This window comes from Scyliorhinus torazame, chromosome 1, assembly GCF_047496885.1.
Source record: "Scyliorhinus torazame isolate Kashiwa2021f chromosome 1, sScyTor2.1, whole genome shotgun sequence".
Lineage (NCBI taxonomy): Eukaryota > Metazoa > Chordata > Chondrichthyes > Carcharhiniformes > Scyliorhinidae > Scyliorhinus > Scyliorhinus torazame.
The window spans coordinates 225,337,794-225,349,463 of NC_092707.1; the positions used below are offsets into that span (position 1 = coordinate 225,337,794).

Genomic DNA, 11,670 nt, shown 5'->3' on the forward strand with positions numbered 1-11,670 from the left:
TTGTGCTGTCTTCATCTTTGTGAAAATGGAAAATCCAAACTCGCACATGTAGGTCGTCGTGAAGGGCAATAACAACAAAATGCCTGTTTTACTCAGCACTGGATACTCCTGGGAGATGCGACTCCAGAATGCTGACAGCCTCATGGGCTTTTGGCTTGTTTTAATGTGGTATCACAGTTCAGAAAGAGCAATGTTGTCTTTTAATTTGGAGTCAGCTGTAAGTTAATAACTAACTCTGGGATCTGAACCTCAAAAAGAAATTTACACTGACCACTTCTCTTTCAAAATCTGAAACTTCTCTTCTCATTTGTCAATACTTCCCTGCATATAACACACATGGGCTTTACATCCATATTTGCATTGGCACAATTGACAAAATCATAACACAAGAAATAATCTATATACTGCTTTGTTCCTGAGTTAAGCTCCTCCTTTGTAGACTGTTAACCAGAAGCCTTGGAGATCTGTACAGAGCTAACACTAGCACAGCTCTATCCTGTCCTGGACTCTCCTCAGCAGCTCACTCCAGCAGATTCAGATATGAGATCCTGGCCAGTAGATACACTTGCCATTTGTGTCTCTAGCCGTCTCTTACTTGTAAGAAAATGATCCAGCTTCACAGTCCTCTTGCCTTGCTTGCTAGCAGCTAGAAAATGGAAGCAGCTCTCCTCTGTGATTTGACACCAAAGGTGTTCTGCTAGCCAGATCCAGAATCATCAAAGCCAATACAGAAGATACATGAAGACCACATGGAAATGACAAAATGTAACCTTAAAGCCAGTGTACTGGATAGACATTTACAAAGACATTGAAAGAATCCTGTTTACAAGCAGTGCATGCCAGAAGTAGAGAAATACACAGCAGGAAGAGGCGATGATAATGACTGAAGTACCATCTAGATATTGGCTTATTGTGAGAACTGATTTATTCGCAAACAATGGTAGTTCATGTTTGCAGACTACTACTTGAAGTTCCCTTTAATTTAAAAGCTGAAAGAGAGCGACAACAATCATCTCAGCAGGCAAGCCCTATTCACTGAAGAAGGGATTCCTGAAAGGATAATATGTGACAACGGAACCCAATTCACCTCCAGAGAATCTCAGGAAATTTTACAACAATGAAATATCATTAGCATCAACATGTTGCCAAGAGGACATGGGTTCATAGAGAGAAATATCCGGATAGTCAAAATGAACCTCACAAAATGCTGAGAGGCAAAGGAAGACCCAAACGCTTAAGGGCAGCCTGATGGCACAGTGGTTAGCACTGCTGCCTCACAGTGACAAGGGTCTGGGTTCAATTCCAGCCTTGGATGACTGTCTGTGCGGGGTCTGCATGTTCTCCCCGTGTCTGCCTGGGTTTCCTCCAGGTGCTCCGGTTTCCTCCCACAGTCCAAAGATGTGCAGGTTAGGTATGGTTACAGGGATAGGGTGGAGGTGTGAGCCAAGATAGCTCTTTTGGAGGGTCGGTATACACTCGATGGGCTGAATGGCCTCCTTCTGCACTGTAGGTATTTTAGTGGATATACTATGGATTTTTGTTACTCCAATTGCACCTCTTGAGACTGACATGAAGTTGCCTGCAAATCTCTGCTAAACAAGATACTCTCTCCAAGTGAAGGGAGTAAAACAACAACTCACTGACACGCAGATAGAAGGAGGCCAGCCCGTCAACAAACATGCTAAATCCCTGCCTGAATTGTTGAAAGGACAAAATGTACATGCACCTGCGTCAAAATGTTACAATCTTCCGCCGGCAGGTTTTTTGGTGTGTATGTGGGGGGAGGGGGGGTTGCATGAAATTGAAGGGACAAGATTCCTGCCTGTCCTGACAACACAGCAATTTTACACTGGGGAAGGTAAGGCCTCGGATAGGAACCCTCTCTTGCCCCAATTCCCACACAGTCTCAATGTTTAGGCCGGTAGGAGGATTGAACTTGTATGGGGGAAGGCCGAAGATCACCAGAGTTACATCTCAGGCAGGAAGGGGTGGGGGGGGAACACCTCTATCAGAAACCTCTAACAGAAGTTGGGCACCACTTTGTTAAGGTCTCGAAGTTTCCGCGACTACATCCACCACCCCCTCTACAGCCTCTCCCTCCCAGACCCTTATTGCCCTCTTCATGCTCCCAAAGGGCTTCCCTACCCTTCCTGCTTTGGGACCCCTTGAACATACCTGGGCCTGTGGTGCCTGGACTTAGGCTTGATGTCCTCCTGCATTTCTTCTTCTGCCCACTGCAACACTGCAGGCGGGGTTGGAGTTAATCAGTCAAACAGATTGTCCAGCAACTCTCGAAAGCAGGACTTCCTCCCAAGTGCTTGAAGGTGGAATCACAGGTGGACAGGGTGGTGAAGAAGGCATTCGGCATGCTTGGTTTCATTGGTTAGAACATTGAGTACAGGAGTTGGAACGTCTTGTTGAAGTTGTACAAGACATTAGTAAGGCCACACATGGAACACTGTGTACAGTTCTGGTCACCCTCTTAAAGAAAGGATATCATTAAACTAGAAAGAGTGCAAAAACGATTTACTTAGGATGCTACTGGGACTTGATGGTTTGAGTTATAAGGAGAGGCTGGATAGACTGGGACTTTTTTCCCTAGAGCGTAGGGGGCTTAGGGGTGATCTTATAGAGGTCTATAAAATATTGAGGGGCATAGATAAGGTAGATAGTCAACATCTTTTCCCAAAGGTAGGGGAGTCTAAAACTAGAGGGCATAGGTTTAAGGTGAGAGGGGAGAGATACAAAAGGGCCCAGAGGAGCAATTTGTTCACACAGAGGGTGGTGAGTGTCTGGAACGAACTGCCAGAGGCAGTAGTAGAGGTGGGAACAACTTGTCTTTTAAAAAGCATTTAGACAGTTATATGCGTAAGATAGGTATAGAGAGATATGGGCCAATTGCGGGCAATTGGGACTAGCTTAGTGGTAAAAACTGGGCGGCATGGACAAGTTGGGTCGAAGGGCCTGTTTCCATGCTGTAAACTTCTCTGACTCATGGGAATCCTGCCTGTATCCACTTCATATTCATTCAAGTGTGAAACACCTGCAGGAACTGGGAGTTGGCAGAGAACACAACCCCAATGAAGGGAAGACAGACTCTGCCATCTGAAAAATTCAGGCCCTTGGAACGCAACAAAAGATCTTGGTGAAGATGGGACTCCAAGGTCATAGATCATTGAGACCGAAACCAGAAAGCAAATGAGAAGGAACAGAATCAATATTTGACCTACACCTGAATTGGAAAGGCAGATAAGATCATGAATGACATTAGCAACAATACTAACCAACGAGACAACATCAACATCATCGCCAACAGTGGGGCAGCATCAACCTCACCAGCAATTCACACAATATTAGCAACTCCTACAACACAAGCAGCAACATGCACAATATCGCCTGTGCAGCCTGCTAACTCATCACTGTGAGCAACGAATGCCAGATTTATAATGTAGAGACACTGCTTCCTAATACCTAATTGAAACTGGGAAAATGTAACAAGCTAATACATACTCTAAAGATATTCAATTTAATTATAAAAGTCTATTGTTAATCTTCTTTAGTTAAATATAATATTAAAAAGGTTAATTATATGGATGTTATTCCTACAGAGGCATTATATCATTTGTAACCAGCTAGGAACTAATTGTATGTGGATGTAGATGGAGATGTATCTCCAGCATTTTGAGTCTTAAGGTGTGATTATTTTGAACTTGCGGGAATTAGAAGACATCATATACAACTTTTTAAAGTGCCTTTGAGTATCACACAATTAGATGCTGTTACATTTTGCAAGATTCTATTTAGAATTTAAGTCGACATGCAAATAACAGTCTAAATTGTAATTATGCACTAAAACAAGCACAATTCTGATTACATGTACCAGAGGCTTGAGAATTTTAGAATGCTGACAGTGGAGAAGGAGGCCATTTGGCCCTTCAAGTCTACACCGACCCTCTGAAATAGCACCCAATGTGGGCCCACTCCCCCGCCCTATCCCCGTAACCCACCTAACCTGCACATCTTTGAACTTGAATCTTCGGCCTCATCAGAATAGAAACTGGGACTGATGCAAAACAGGGAGCTGATTCATCATTGTCATTTTAATTACTCTTGCAAAGGTTGGGAATGGAAAGATTGCTTAAAGAAAAGATTCAGAAATCTCCAACCCATCCCAGGTTCACTCCATCCTACACCATCCTGTTTAAAAACTCACAGGAAATTGTCACGCTGCAGGATTGAATTGCTTTGGGGTGAGGACTCTCCCGATCATCCATTGTAACCGTGGTAAAAAAAATCTATTGAAAACGCTGAGGAACCAGGATTCCCGTCCCAGCCAAAACCTTGGCGTCGGAGAAGTCGGCAGCCGGCGCCGGGGCGGCGGGGCGGGATTCACGCCGTCCCCGGCGATTCTCTGACCCGGCGGGGGCTCGGAAAATCCCGCCCAAGGTCTTTGCAGTAACTATCACACTGATAGTGTGGTAATAATGGCCACCTGTGAATCAGAAGGTTTGGAATTCATGCCCCATTCCCGGGACACAAATGCGAAATCCAGGCTGACACGACAGTGCAAAACTAAAGGAATTTCGGTGCTGTCTTTCAAATAGGGAATTACACTGTGCCATTTGTGGTGAATTAAAAAATCCCACACACATCCTTGAACAACAGTAGGGAGGTTCTCTCTGCTGCCCTGACATAATATTCATACCAACACCATTAAAAAACAGATTCTCTAATTATTATCACATTGCTATTGATGGGCCCTTACTGTGCTCAATCCGTCTGCTACATTTCAGAATGAAAACTAGTCTATGTGCAAAACAATATAATTTTGCAATCTTTTAATTGCTTGAGTCTGGAAGAATAACACAACATTAATTCTTAAATGTTTGCCAACTTTCTTAATCCAACCCGAAATGAGTTATTTTCAATTTTGAATTTGAGACATATATAAGGGTCCTTCTTGTTTATTCCCTGCTTATCCCCCTTATTTCCCCTTTCTTTTATTTTTGCCGTGACATTTTGGATCCATGGATGTTTAATGGACCTGTGTCTTTCAGGTCGCCTGTACCTTTAATTCAAACAGAAGGATCCAAAAGGCTGTGCTGATTTAAATTGGTGATTTCAGAAGGAGCGGCTCCAATGACAGAGATTGGCTGGTATAAGTGGTGACTCAGTTTGATTGATTTGGCTAATGCCTGATGAATTGGCCGAAAAGGCTGAGCTCTGCCTGGTAACAATTGGTGATTGGATCTGATCCCACTGAAATGTTTCAGAGCTTCAAGGGTTGAATTTTGGTTGAATTCCCCTCTACGTTTTCTCCAGAAAGTCTGTGTTTCTGATCTGGCAGTGAGCCGGGACTAATCTATGTTCAGGAGAAGAATATTGTTGTCGCTCTGTTCAGGAGAAGAATTAAAGACTGTGCAAGCAGGGGGGGGACCAACTCTCTCTGCAGAAAAGGCTGATGTAAACCAACAAACTCTCTCTCCAGAAAAGACAGAGGCCGGGAAACAAACCACAAATTGAAATCAAAGTTTGATGTGAAGCAAAAGAGCCTCTCCAGGAAAAGCTGTGAGTTATACATTTCCAAACTACAGAGAAGATCATTATGGACTACAAACCGAGGACTTTGATCAACCATCGTGCTGTGAGGAAAGTGTGATAAAGAACTACCATTGAGAGCAAATACTCTTATCTTCCAACCTTTGTCTTTATTGCTTTCACCCCTTTACCCCTTCTGTGTTTGTCTGTCTTATGTGTGTGGGTAGAGAGTGGGACAGTTAAGGGGTGTATCCAGTTAGTTTGTTGTTATCCCAAAGTATTTACTGCATATTTCATCATTAATCCATAGAACACAATCTGCTTCTATTACAAGCTTAGTCTGTTGAACATCATAGCTCTGGATGTTGTTATGGGCCAGGTTTTAGAGAACCCCAAAGAGTATCATGGAGTTCACCTGACCCACAACTTTTACTAGATTGTGGTATGGGGAGCACATGGCCCACTCTACAGGTGTGGTACAGCAGAAATGGAAAAGTATTTTTTAAAAGCAAAACAATGTTTATTCTATGAATTCAAGTTAACCTTTTTAAAACACACAGGGAACATCTTAGCAACCATTAATTCAAATGCAACCCCCAAAGAAAAGAACACTAAGTAACCGTTTAAGCTTTCCTTTTAACATCCATAATACTTAAAACACCTTTTACCAGAAGCACATCAGGTTAAAGTCACTACTGTTATTAGTTTTAAATCACCAGGATCGATTTACAGTCTTTCGATTGCAGAGAGAGACTCTAATACACCTTCTGGCTGTGACTGCAGCTATCCAGCTCTGAAAACAAAACTAAAACACACCCTGCAGCAAACAACCTAAAACGAAAGTAAAAAGCCGACAGACAGCCCAGCTCCACACACTCTCTGACATCACAGCAGTAATAAGCACCCATTTCTTAAAGGTACTCTCACATGAAAATGCTATGGTAGCACAGTGGTTAGCACTGTTGCTGCACAGCACCAGGGACCTGGGTTTGATTGCCAGCTTGGGTCACTCTCTGCGCGGAGTCTGCAAGTTCTCCCTGTGGCTGCGTGGGTTTCCTCCCGGTGCTCCGGTTTCCTTCCACAAGTCACGAAAGACATAGGGCGGGATTCTCTGACCTCGTGCCGGGTCGGAGAATCGGCGGTGGGCTGCGCGAATCGTGCCACTCCGCCCCGACGCCGGCACGCAATTCTCCACAGAATCGGCGCCATCGGCACCGGCGTGGTTGGCACATTGTCGGTTGCGAGCCACTCTACGCAGCCGGCCCGCCGATTCTCCGGCCCGAATGGGCCGAGCAGTCGTAAGAAAGAAAACGTGTCCCGCCGGTGGCATTCTAACCTGCTCTGAGCCGGCGGACCTCGGCGTTGAAGAATCTGGTGGGGCCTGTGGGAGGGGGAGGGTGAGTCTGGCCCTGGGGGGGGGGGCCTCCGATGTGGCCTGGCCCGCGATTGGGGCCCACAATTGGCAGGCCGGCCTCTCTGGCTGGGGGCCTCCTTTACTACACGCCGGCCCCTGTAGCCCTGCACCATGTTGCGTCGGGGCCGGCGCGTTGATGGAGGCCACTGCGCATGCACGTGTTGGCACCGGCGCCACAACACATGCGCGGATCCCACGGCGCATAGTTCACGCCGGGATCGGCAGCTGGAGTGGCGCAAACCGCTCCAGCGCTGTGCTGGCCTCCTGTAGGGGCCAGAATTACTCCTGGCAGCAGCCCGTTCACGCCGTCGTAAAACACAACGACGTTTACGACGGCGTGGACACTCTGCCGCGGGATGGGAGAATCCCGCCCATGCTGTTAGGTGAATTGGACATTCTGAATTCTCCCTCTGTGTTCCCGAACAGATGTCGGAGTGTGGCAACAAGGGGATTTTCACAGTAACTTCACTGCAGTGTTAATGTAAGCCTACATGTGATACTAATAAAGATTATTATTATTATTCAGATGCGCTTTCAGGGCCTCACAGTAATCCATCAATCTGCACTTACCTTTCCAGAACTGGTTAGGTCATTTGTCAATGAAGTCATAATTTGGGGGGGGCAGTGGTATAGCGGTGATGATTAGGTCCCCTGATTATCGTGTAGAAAACTGGGATGACTGTGCTTCAATGCCTTCAAACAACCGCGCAACCTCAAACAAACCATTGTTTGCAGCAAACTACCCAGTCTTCAGAACAGTGACCACGACACCACACAACCCTGCCATGGCAATCTCTGCAATACGTGCCAGATCATCGACATGGATACCACGATTACACGTGAGAACACCACCCACCAGGTACGCGGTACATACTCGTGCGACTCGGCCAACGTTGTATACCTCATACGCTGCAGGAACGGATGTCCCGAAGCGTGGTACATTGGTGAGACCATGCAGACGCTGCTACAACGAATGAACGGACATCGCGCAACAATCACCAGGCAGGAATGTTCCCTTCCAGTCGGGGAACACTTCAGCAGTCAAGGGCATTCAGCCTCTGCTCTCCGGGTATGCGTTCTCCAAGGCGGCCTTCAGGACGCGCGACAACGCAGAATCGCCGAGCAGAAACTTATAGCCAAGTTCCGCACACATGAGTGCGGCCTCAACCGGGACCTGGGATTCATGTCGCATTACATTCATCACCCACCATCTGGCCTGCGAAATCCTACCAACTGTCCTGGCTTGATACAATTCACACCTCTTTAACCTGGGGTTACCCCATCTCTGGATCTGTAAAGATTTAATCACCTGCTAATGGTCGCATTCCAAGCATTGTTTGGCATCTTTGAATTTGTCTATATATGTGTTTCTGGAACATACCTCTTCATTCACCTGAGGAAGGAGCAGCGCTCCGAAAGCTAGTGACCTCGAAACAAACCTGTTGGACTTTAACCTGGTGTTGTAAGACTTCGTACTGTGCTTCAATGATAAGTGGTACAAATACATTCAGCTGCGGATCAGAGCGGAAAGTATTGGATCGGCTGCCCATTGTTCGCAGCATCTGATATTCAGTTCCGCTGCAATCAATGGCATCAATAATTTATTTTGCTTCATTTTGTTATTATTATTCCAGCAGATATTAACCTGAAGCTGGCTCCCCAAAGGGTAGGGACTGAGAGGAGTGGAATTTAAAGGGGAGGAAATCTACAAGTCAACTGACCTTTGTGGCCTTACAATGCATCATTGATCATTGCCAATCTGCCCTGCAACAGAGTGGTAGGAGTGACTTGGTGCTGGCACAGGAAGGGTGATAGTTAAAGGGAGTAAGGAATTGGGGATACCACTCACGGCACTACTACTTCTGGTCTGTTGCCATAACTCAGCTGGTATCTGACATGCTGTCCTTACGACCCCACTCTCCCCCATGTATGTGCAGGTGGGCAGTGTTTGGTAGGGGTGGAAAGGAGCTGAGAAGCTTGTCAATACCTCAAGTTCTGCTGAAGCCTCACAGGATGCATCATATAGAAGTGGTAGGAAGCATTCGTCAATGAAGTCGTAATTTTGGGGAGGCAGTGGTATAGCGGTAATGGCACTTGACCAGCAATCCAGAGGCCCAGGCTAATGCTTTGGGTCAAAGATTCAAATGTCACCATGACCACTGGTAGAATTTAATTTCAATTATCAAATCTGGAATTAAAAGTCTAACGATGGCCATGAAACCATTGTCAATTATTGTAAAAACCCACCTGGTTCACTAATGCCCTTTAGGAAGGAAATCAGTTGTCCTTACCTGATCTGGACTACATATGACCTCAGACTCGGACAAATGTGGCTGACCCTTAAAGACCCTCCGAATTGTCTCAGCAAGTTATTCATGTGTATCAAACCGCGGCAAAGTCTAAAAGGAATGAAACTGGGTGGTCAACTGGCATCAACGCAGGCACCAGAAACGACAATGGCACACTCCACCCTATCGACCCTGCAAAGCCCTCCTGACTAACATCTGGGGCTACTGCCAAAAATGGGAGAGCTGTCTCAGAGACGAGTTAAGCTTTCCTCAATTAACCTGCATTTTCCCAAGTGACTATTTTTTTACCCCTGAATTATCCTTCCTAAAGCTTCCTGCCACTATTCATAAACTGACTGGTTTATAGTTTCTGGAGTTATCGTTACATCATGTTTGCTCAACAAGGGTGTAACATTTGCAATTTTCCATAACTCAGGCATCACCCCTGAGTCCAAAGAAGGCTACAATTCTGGCCAGCGGCTCAGCAATTTCCTCTGGCTTTCCACTCTTGCTTCTCTTAACACCCTTGGACGCATCTCATCTGAACATGGCGCGTTATCAACTTTTAAAAAAATATTTTATTGGAGTTTTGACATTTCATATCATAAGTTACACAACAAGACAAAATTAGAACGTGTATCTATAAGAAGATAGCAGCTGTAGATTTAGCAATTTCCGTAGGATGTATCCTCTCGATACGTGGAGCTTGTCATACACAATGTGTTGGCTTCAGTCATAAGGTAATCGTACATGATCCAGACAAAGGTAGTTTACAATGAAAATGCTGCTGAGCATTTGCTGGGCCAGACCATGGCCTGCAGTATCCCCACTCGGTCGTGTGAGGCCAGTATCTGGCTGTGTCTCCCTGGGATGGGATCCCTGTTTGGATGCCCCCGGCGGTCGGTCATTACTGTTGTGTGGGTTACCATCCCCCCCGCCCCCCCCCCCCCCAGATCCCCCCCGCACTGGATTCCCCCTGGCACTTAGTCATGCTGGAGGAGGGGGGAGTGGGCCTGTCCGCTGAATAGGGGGGAGTGGGCGTGTCCGGTGAATAGGGGGAGAGTGGGCGTGTCCGCTGAATAGGGGGGGAGTGGGTGTGTCTGCTAAATAGGGGGGGAGTGGGCGTGCCCGCTGAATAGGGGGGAGTGGGCGTGTCTGCTGAATAGGGGGGGGTGGGTGTGTCTGCTGAATAGGGGGGAGTGGGCGTGTCCGCTGAATAGGGGGGGAGTGGGCGAGTCCGCTGAATAGGGGGGGAGTTGGTGTGTCTGCCGAATAGGGGGGAGTGGGCGTGTCCGCTGAATAGGGGGGGAGTGGGCGTGTCCGCTGAATAGTGGGGGAGTGGGCGTGTCCGCTGAATGCGCTCTTTCTTTTGCTGCCCTCTCGTCTCTCATCTTTTCTGCGTTTCCCTTTGGTGCTTTTATTCCCCCCAACCCCGTCATGCCTCCCCTCCTGCTCTTCCCCTTCCCCTTTCTCTCCCTTATTTTGTGGCCTGTCCTGCGTCCCCCCACCTCCCCCACCCTTCCTCCCTTCCTTCTTCACTGGGCACTGGTTACGAACAGGTCCTGGAACAAGTTGGTCAACAGCCTCCACATTTTGTGGCAGCCTTCCTACAATCCTTTGATAGCATATATTGTTTTCTCTAGCTTGCTAAATTCTGCCAGGTCGGACATCCAGTCTGCAGCCTTGGGTCGTGCTGCCAATCGCCAGCCAAGGAGGAGTCTCCAGTGGGCGATCAGGGAGGCAAAGGCCAGGGCGTCCACCCCTCTCCCCATGAACAGCTCTGGCTGTTCTGATACCCCAAAAACTTCCACCAGTGGGCAAGGCTTCTCTCTCACGCCCACAACCCTGGACATCACCCCGAAAAAGAACGTCCAGTATCCGACAAGTCTGGGGCAAGACCAGAACATGTGGGAGTGGTTGGCCGGGCCTCCCTGGCACCATTCACATTTGTTCTCCACCTCTGGGAAAAACCCGTTCCTTCTCATCCCGGTTATGTGTGCCCTGTGTACCACCTTTAGTTGCATTAGACTCATCCCTGTGCACATGGAGGTCGTGTGGAGCTTCGATCCAGAATCATTCCTCTATCTCCCTGCCTAGTTCTTCCTCCCATTTCTCCCTTGTCTCGTCCAGGGGTGAGCGCGTTTCTTCCAATAATCGTCCGTACATGTCTGTTAGCTCGCTCGCAGTCAGTAGTCTGTCCAGTAGTAGTCTTAGCAACTTTTATGTACAGAGAGCCTAACCAGTATCTCCTCCTTATCAATATAAACCTTCCAAGTGTCTCAACTACCACATTTTCTCTGGGGCAGGCTCCGCTACTGCAGGACGCTTCCTGAGCAGCTCCAACTTGTACAGCATTCCCCAGAGCTGCGGCAGCCAGGATGAAAGCCACCAATCCTGGTTGGATTCCGAAGACCATTTTCTATAGTTGGT

At 47.2% G+C, this 11,670-nt stretch overlaps 1 long non-coding RNA gene across 1 annotated transcript in view; it reads left to right on the top strand.

Annotated features, from left to right (window-relative positions):
* Positions 1-5,645, top strand: part of LOC140430168 (uncharacterized) — a 51,850-nt gene extending 46,205 nt beyond the window's left edge. Inside the window, exon 3 of the long non-coding RNA XR_011949351.1 lies at positions 5,058-5,645. This is a non-coding gene — a long non-coding RNA (uncharacterized lncRNA). The remainder of the gene's footprint in view (positions 1-5,057) is intronic.
* Positions 5,646-11,670: the final 6,025 nt, after the last annotated feature.